Genomic DNA, 8255 nt, shown 5'->3' with positions numbered 1-8255 from the left:
GCAATTGAGGCGTAATTTAGGTGCCTTATCATATGAAAGAATGTATGCTTATTTACTGAGGTGCGAGGGCACAACAAGCTGGTGTTTCACGACATCTGTTTAAGGCTCCTTTCACATGGGGCAGGTTCCATTGCAATCAGTAAAGGATCTGTGAGCTGATCCCCTGCTGATTAGAGCAGAGCAGGCTAATAACACTTCTGTGTCCACTAAGTATCTGCAGAGTGGACACAGAGGAACCCTGCTCTGCTCTATGGGTGGTCAGGAGTAAACTGACTCCGCTGTCTGTTTACACCCGCTACGGCCAGTCCCCTTCACCTAAATGATAGAGGACTGAGTCCTCTCGTATTTTTGTTTTTCTGGGGTTTTTCTTTTAGCAGGCCTAATCGGACCCGGAGGTAGGCGGGTGTAAGTTTACACCCACCTGTCCATAGGGTTAAATTGACCTTCTAGTCAGGGCCACCTGTTTTTCAGGAACGCCTGTCTGAAAGTGGTCTAAAAAAAAATGTTATTAGGGAGCATTGTTTTAAATGTATGTAAATTTAATAGCTGAACTGGCTCAACCAGCAAAATATTTATTTGAAGGCCTGGATTTTGGCCTCTTTCCAGCCCTATGTGTTCTGCTATTCCACCACCATGGCTTGTGGCCTCACGTTACATGACTGCATTGAAAGAAGCATACATCTGGCATTAATGCCTACCACATCTTGGGCCATGCCATCTAAGGAGCAGCTAGAGATGATGCTTAGAGCTTGCCTTGTGCCCCTCCTTAATGCTTTGTTCTGACAGTCTTCCCAAGATAGGGTAAGATTTGGTGGGTGAATGTGGTAAATTGCCTCTTTGGCTGTGTTCAAAAGCTTGAACGCTTTTGTATAGTTGACTGAGTTGCTGAGCACTAATCTGCATAATGCTTGAAGTAGTTTTCCCCATAGACCTCTATAGGGGCTACTACACCGAGGGGTGTTCAGGGGCGAGGGGTGTGTGTTCATCGGGGCTTATGTGCTGGCTGGGGATTCAGATTTATACCGAACAGCAATTGCAAAATGAAACTGGATATCACCAAAATGTTCCAGGTTGCAGTTTAGTGGCCTGTGTCATTTTGGTGAAATCCAGTTTTGTTTTGCAAATGTTGTCCAGTATAAGTCTGAACTCCCTGACAACACACAAGCCCTGATGAAGGAAAAGTTGAGCTACTGAAAGATGTTTTTTCTGGTCTTGTCATGATAAAATTCTTACCCGAGTTAAGTTCTATTGCACTCTCATCCTTCCAATAGAAGCTTTTCAATGCAGCCAGGGAGATACTTGTCATTAACAATTACTCTTACTTCCCCCAAATCTTTCAAATAAAGCTTAATGTAAGCAGCTGCCATGCTCCACACCTCAGTAAATAATTGGAAGCATAATACAATGGCTTGCACAAACCTTAACGTGTCCCCAGTACTTCCACAGCCATGTTTTGGGCTGAAGTCACCCAAGCTAAGAATCTGGTGACATACGAGATTCCACGCCAGTGGTTGTCACTTGGTTCTTCGTGATTGGCTGCTATTTCAAGAGTAAGCCTTCAGCCTGGACAATGGCGGACTCTGCTGGGTGCAGTAAAGGGAAAACTTTAAGAGGCATAAATATAGATTGCACTTAAAATGTTATCTGTGTATCTTCAATTGGAACATTTTGAATGTGGGGAAGGGGAATAGCGTATTACAGAAAAATATTACCTTTTTATATCACATTCCAAATGCAGAAGTATCCAGTCAAGAGGATGAAAAAATACCCAGATTTTATTAGGACATCAAAAGCGTCCTTGTCTGAATTCAATACCTTTTTTCCTTGTCAGTAATTTGCATCAATACTGTATTAAGCCCCATTTATATCTATTATTTCTATACAGTACAGCAATAATATGCCTAGTGTAGTTTACAGCAGACTCCAAAATCTAAACAGAGCACATCGGTGCTACAGGCCAACCTTTACAGTGCCAAGCTGAAGGCCCCCCCTCCTCCAAATCTATGAAATTCAGTATCTGATTAGGTCTAGGCACTCCCTTCATATGACTTGGGACTAGCAGCAAACCGCAAGCAATGCATTGTGGTAGGAAAGGAGACGTTTGCATGTGCTCCCCATACAAGGAAGTTGAGTTTTTTGTGGGGGGGGGTTGAAGGTTGCCACTGACATATTTGGACGGTGAGTAGCACTGTTAAGGCAGGATGTGACTTTTCTTAGCTGTGAAGTTGCTACAAATTTAGGACCCATTTACACTAAAGCGATCCATTGTGTTGCATTTACGCATGCACTGTATGACATGTTAACATAGATTGCGTTAAAGTAGCTCGTTCATTACGAATGGGCTGCCAACAAACCACAACAGGTTAAAAAAAAATGTGCATTCATTTTTTTTCGAAATGCAGCAGATCACAAAGCAATATGTGTTGTGGCGTGCTGCGGTGCATTGCACTCTACTGTACAATGTATTGGGGTGACATTCACACTGCACATGGAGGAGAAGCATTGCTGTAAAGGGGCTCTCTGACCATAGCGCCAAACAAAACTTAACTCTTTTTGGTTTTGGAAGACTGTAAGAGATTTCAGTAGATGACTTCGCTGTTTTCAAAGAGAACTTAGCCATCGAGTGAAGTAATATGAATTAGATTAACAAAATATCACACCCCTACTCTGATCCACATTTCTGCTCGTCTCGTGGCACATTTATACCTACATATGTGCATTACAGCATATGGTATTGTGCATCTTGATGGCTGGCATGTGTTATAAGTGCATCAGAAAAGCATTTGCCATTTTTTTATTACCATCGCAGCTCAGGTGTCTGCAGTGGTATTTGTTGCAGGGAGTTAGGACATTTGCCTTTTTGGCCCAATAATGTGGGTTGAGTGCCATTATAAATGAACAGGAGCGTGCAAAAAAACCCCCATATGCATGTGGATAACATTGCAGAACGCATCAATACAAAGGTGTAAACAGGGCCAACGAATTGTTAGTATGCTCACATCCATAAACCTCCTGCTCAGTCTGAAAGCAGAACTGTGTGTGTTCCTCATAGCAACAATCAGATTGTTTTATTTGTACTGGAAGAATGAATGGGATAATCTGATTGGCTTCAGAGAAGTCACATCCTGTTGGGCAGTCACCCTTAAAAGAGTCTAGAAATGAAGGCCTCATGCCATTAAGTGTTTAGCCCCGCTGCATGAGATCCTGGTGTTTTGGTGCAGGCGGAAGGCACAGGTGTATAGGTACCAGCCCCACTGCCAGCAGCCTGTGAAGCTCTTAGAAGCTGAAAACTGTGGCGAGGCTTGGCGGAGTATGGTGTGGTACTACAGTTTAAGGCAGTATGCACCCAGAACACAAGCGATCTGCTGTCCAGGCATCCATCCTTGGGTGTATACTGACCCACCGCTCTGTGTACTGTCCAGCTGCAGCACCTGTCAGACTCTGACTTTTACTGGCTGTTGGCAGCGGGGCTGAATGGTACACCTGTGCCTTCCGCCCGCATGAAAATCCCAGGATCTCTTACATTGGGGCTAACTGTTTAGTGTGCATGAGGCCTAATACGCTAGCCGCTCACACTGTAAATAGCATGAATTTGCACTTTGGGACACGTAGCGCTATGTGTATGCGGAGTGCCAAGATTGCACGATTCCTTCTAAAGGAGTGCGGCATGGGAAGCTGTAACATTGGACAGTCTGAGACTCCAATCCATGACGTTACAGCTGATAGGAGAAATGTGAATGTTTTATCCTGTATTCACCAACTTGGCTGGTAGATTATTTTTTTTTTGTTACTTTAGTATAATGTGAACTAGTAAATCTTTCAGATCGCCTTGCTTCTATCCTTCATTGTATGTTCTAAAGTCTTCCTGTATAAAAACTAGAGCAAGGGAGAACTAGTCGTGTGGCTCATAGCAACTAGTCAGAGTAAATGCTAATTAGCCAGCAATAGAAATATGACAGCTGAGATCCTATTGGATGCTATGAGAAGCACAGACATTCTCCAGCTAGGCCTGTTATTAAGTTTTATACCACGCACAAGCGATTTTAAAATTATTATCTGGAAAAAAAATATTTATGTTGCAAAAAATGTACCTTTTTAATAGCACCCTTTGGAGTTTTGGGCTCACCACACACCTTACTAATTGATTTTACAAGCACCATTAGATCTACCAAACAAGTATGAAGTGCAAGGACCTGCCCGATTCGATACTGATTGGATAGTTTAGCTAGGTCGTCCTATTTGATCTAAGGGTAATTGTATGGTCAAACTTAGTCTAGTTCAGTTTATGGAATGACACAAAACACAGCTCTGATATTCAGAGATTTTGATGCCAATTACACCATTTAGCAACTCTATCTTATAATGTTGACCACGTATCATAGATTTGGTCATTTCAAACCAGCTTTTGCGCAAACACGCTATTTGATATAGACACAACAAATTCAAATATCTAGATTGGATTGTAGAACTAGTCAACCTTCTTGGAAAAAAAAAAGTGATTGGAGTTGCTCATGAGACTTTTAATTAAAGAGTCCTTAGTTGATACATGCATGGTTAGCACAGGAATGTCTACCAAGTGTTGTAGATGATATCCCTACAATATAGAATACATTAGCAAGCTAAGACCCTAGACCTCTGCCATTAATATGTACGTTACTGGTTTTTGCCATCTTTGTTCCATTGGGGAGATTTTCTTTTACTTTGTGTCGCAGAGATGCACCATGTAGTAAGAGGAGATGGTTGTCACTGGAACAGATGTCCCCACTGAAAGATTTACCTTCATTTTCCATTCTGGTGATAAGTTGGGCTACATGCACATGGGCGGTTTTGTCAAATTCCGCCATTTTTGGGCGCTCAGGAAGCACAGGTGCCAACAGCCTGTCGAAATCTATGACAGGATGAAATCCAGGGCGTCTGGACGCTGTATGTGGTGGTACTCACGTTTAGGGACATATACCCCAAAGGCCGAATTACTAAAGGTACAAGTGTCCAGCTGCCCCATATTTCAGCTTAGCATAGATTTTGTTACAATGGGACTAGACGCTGCACCTGTGCCTCCAGGAAGCTGATGGGCCAAACTACCTGTGTATATGAGGCCCTAAATTTTGAATTTCCCAATATCCCCAGTGGAGACCGACAGCAATAAAAACCTGATAAGGGTTTTTAATACATCCTTCTATATCCAACACTTTTTAAAAAAATCGTTTTGAATATATATACATTTTAATTGCCACCAACAAAAAAAAAAAAAATTGCTATTTTCCTGAGACTAATTCCACAGAAAATGCTGCTTCTGCGAGGCAATGTGAAATGGAAGTATTACATTTGTGTACAGACTTATTTATTTATAGAATACGTGCTACGATATTGTACATTAAAAATGTTTCTAACAAATGCCAATCGATCGTCTTTGCTAAATGTTTTAAAGTGGCAAAGCAGTTTTTTTTATCTTGTTGAAAGGTATTCAAAGGTTCCAGTTGAAAAAAGTAATAATAAAAAGAACTTAGTGAAAATTGCATGCTGGTTGTTTTTCAGAAAGTCTCCAGGGATATTATTTATCAGAACGCCTGTTTGGGGTGTCCACTACAGCCAATCATTATCACCCTACGGCTGGGAGAAGGTGAGGAGGAGCGGCTGAATGCTTTGATAAATAAGGCCTGGTGGCGAGAGGAAGAAGCTGAAAAAAACTTGGGGCCCATTCAATTATTAGTGATCCGCTGTGGTGTGAAAACACGTACGTTAGTTTCAGCACACAATGTGTGTTGTACTACAGCAGATAAAGAAATGTACATGACCTTTTTTTTTTTTTTTTTTTTGCAGAGCACCACATGGCATAGTATGTCTATTGTGGTGTGCTGCTGTGCTCATGTGTTGCACTCTTAAGAGAGGTCTCCCTGTAGCCGCACATCCGTGCTGTCCCTTGGATGAGTATATGAATGGCAACCTCAGCCTGGACTCCAACTAGGCCATGCCACCAACGCGTTTCGCTCTGTCCCCATGACTGAGCTCTGAGGGGTGGAGCAAAACACATTGGGAGCGTGGCCTGGTTAGAGTCCAGGCTGAGGTTGCAAGTCATACACTCATCCAGGAAGACCTTTCTTTGTCTTAAGTGATCACAGGAGCTGGGACAAGCTACTTCCTGTGCCGGCACTCCCAACGGCGGATGCTTGAGACTGACACCCCACTTTACAAAGTGGCACACCTATCAGTTCTGGGTCATGTGTTGTGAATATCACCCCAACTCCGTGTACAATAGAGCACAATTAATGGCACTGCACACAGAGCAGGGGCACTCCAGAGATATACGAAGGCGAATAGGCCCAAAAAAGAGTAATTATTTTCATACATTACAGTACCTAACCACATACTAAAAATATAGCAACTATACATTTTAAATAGAACACTAACTTAAAATACACAGTTTGGGCATCAAAAATATATTCTTGCCTTTATGGGAAATGGTTCTGAAGATTAGGTATGACCCTCTTTCTAAATGCCTAGGCATTTGATCATGTGACTGCCTTCAGTGAGATCCCTGGGCAGCAGTTTCTCCAGCTGAGGGAAGCCTTTTGGGCTTTTTGCTCTCATCTATAAGTTTGATAGAGGTGTAGGCAAGAGAACTTATCTAAACAAGAGGTCTATAAAGAAGCAGAAACATTCCTGTACCTGCTAAAAGGACACACACACACACATATATAGGGAAGCCGTGGTTTGGAATCATGGCAGATTTCGGCGCAGCAAACTCAATATGTTTCCAGTTAAAGTGGTTGTAAACCTCAGCCATGAAATATGAACAAAGCATATCCCTCTATAGTGTGTACTTGACTTAGTCCAGAGCACTAAGCGTCATTTCTAACTGCTGCCTGTTCCTCTGCTATCAGCATGAGTCACGTCTGACACGTTTTCCTGACACAAGGAGTAAAAAAGGTGACGGGGAGGAAGTTTTAACACTGTCTGTGATTGACAGCCTCAGCTCTGTTCCTGGGGGGGGTGTTTCTGTCCCTCCAATCAGCTCTCCTCACTGAGGTCTGCACAATGCAACTTCTGCTCCCTGCAAGCTCACACAAGCTGCATAAGTTTTGCACGTTGAACTGATGTAGAGGTGGCTGCAGATAAACAGGTACAACTTATGTTAAAGGATTTGTTTCATCTCTGTGTATCACCTGAGACCAGTCACTTCACTGGGTATACACTAGATTTACAAAAGTATTGGGACACCTGCCTTTACACGCACATGAACTTTAATGGCATCCCAGTCTTGGTCCGTAGGGTTCAATATTGAGTTGGCCCACCCTTTGCAGCTATAACAGCTTCAACTCTTCTGGGAAGGCTGTCCACAAGGTTTAGGAGTGTGTCTATGGGAATGTTTGACCATTCTTCCAGAAGAGCATTTGGGAGGTCAGGCACTGATGTTTGACGAGAAGGCCTGGCTCATAATCTTAGCTCTAATTCATCCCAAAGGTGTTCTATTGGGTTGAGGTCGGGACTCTGTGCAGGCCAGTCAAGTTCCTCCACACCAAACTCGCTCATCCATGTCTTTATGGACCTTGCTTTGTGCACTGGTGCACAGTCATGTTGGAATAGGAAGGGGCCATCCCCAAACTTTTCCCACAAAGTTGGGAGCAAGAAAATGTCCAAAATATCTTGGTATGCTGACGCCTTAAGAGTTCCCTTCACTGGAACTAAGGGGCCAAGCCCAACCCCTAAAAAACAACCCCACATCATATCCCCTCTTCCACCAACTGATTTGAACCAGTGCACATAGCAAGGTCTATAAAGACATGGATGAGCGAGTTTGGGGTGTATCACATCAGGGAAAGATGATCACAACATTGAATTACTCATCATTTATGCAGTTCACATTGTGGTTGCCTGAATAAAGGTCCCCTCTAAAGTGACCCTGTCACCGATCAAATATATGAAAATTAAGTTATGTGCAAAGAAGGGACTATATAATTACCTCTCCTGCTGTCCACTTCTCCGATCAGTACAAGTAGTCCCCTGGTCCTTCTGGGAGTGTCCATCTCCAGGATCCCAGCCGTTGGCCTCCACACCTCTACTGTATTCTGCAATGTGTTGAGTTTGGCAGGAGGAACCAGTGACAGCTGCATGGGACGCAGGAGACGGCCACCCCCAGAAATGTCCATTTTCCAGCAGACTTGGTGGACCATTTCTAATGACTGGAACAATGTAAGCAGCAGGATAGGCAAGTATTCAAACTTTTATGATGTTAGATGGGTGCAGGGTCACTTTAA

At 43.1% G+C, this 8255-nt stretch overlaps 1 protein-coding gene across 1 annotated transcript in view; it reads left to right on the top strand.

The window, feature by feature from the left end:
* Positions 1-5516, top strand: part of LRIG1 (leucine rich repeats and immunoglobulin like domains 1) — a 128605-nt gene extending 123089 nt beyond the window's left edge. Inside the window, exon 19 of the mRNA XM_073592197.1 lies at positions 1-5516. This exon is cut by the window's left edge and continues 664 nt beyond it. The gene's annotated coding sequence lies outside the window, so the exon portion shown is untranslated.
* The last annotated feature ends 2739 nt before the right edge of the window (positions 5517-8255 follow it).

Source organism: Aquarana catesbeiana, linkage group LG07 (genome assembly GCF_042186555.1).
Source record: "Aquarana catesbeiana isolate 2022-GZ linkage group LG07, ASM4218655v1, whole genome shotgun sequence".
Classification (NCBI taxonomy): Eukaryota; Metazoa; Chordata; class Amphibia; order Anura; family Ranidae; genus Aquarana; species Aquarana catesbeiana.
Note: the sequence above shows the minus strand (reverse complement) of the source record. Positions and strands in the feature narration are given on the sequence as shown.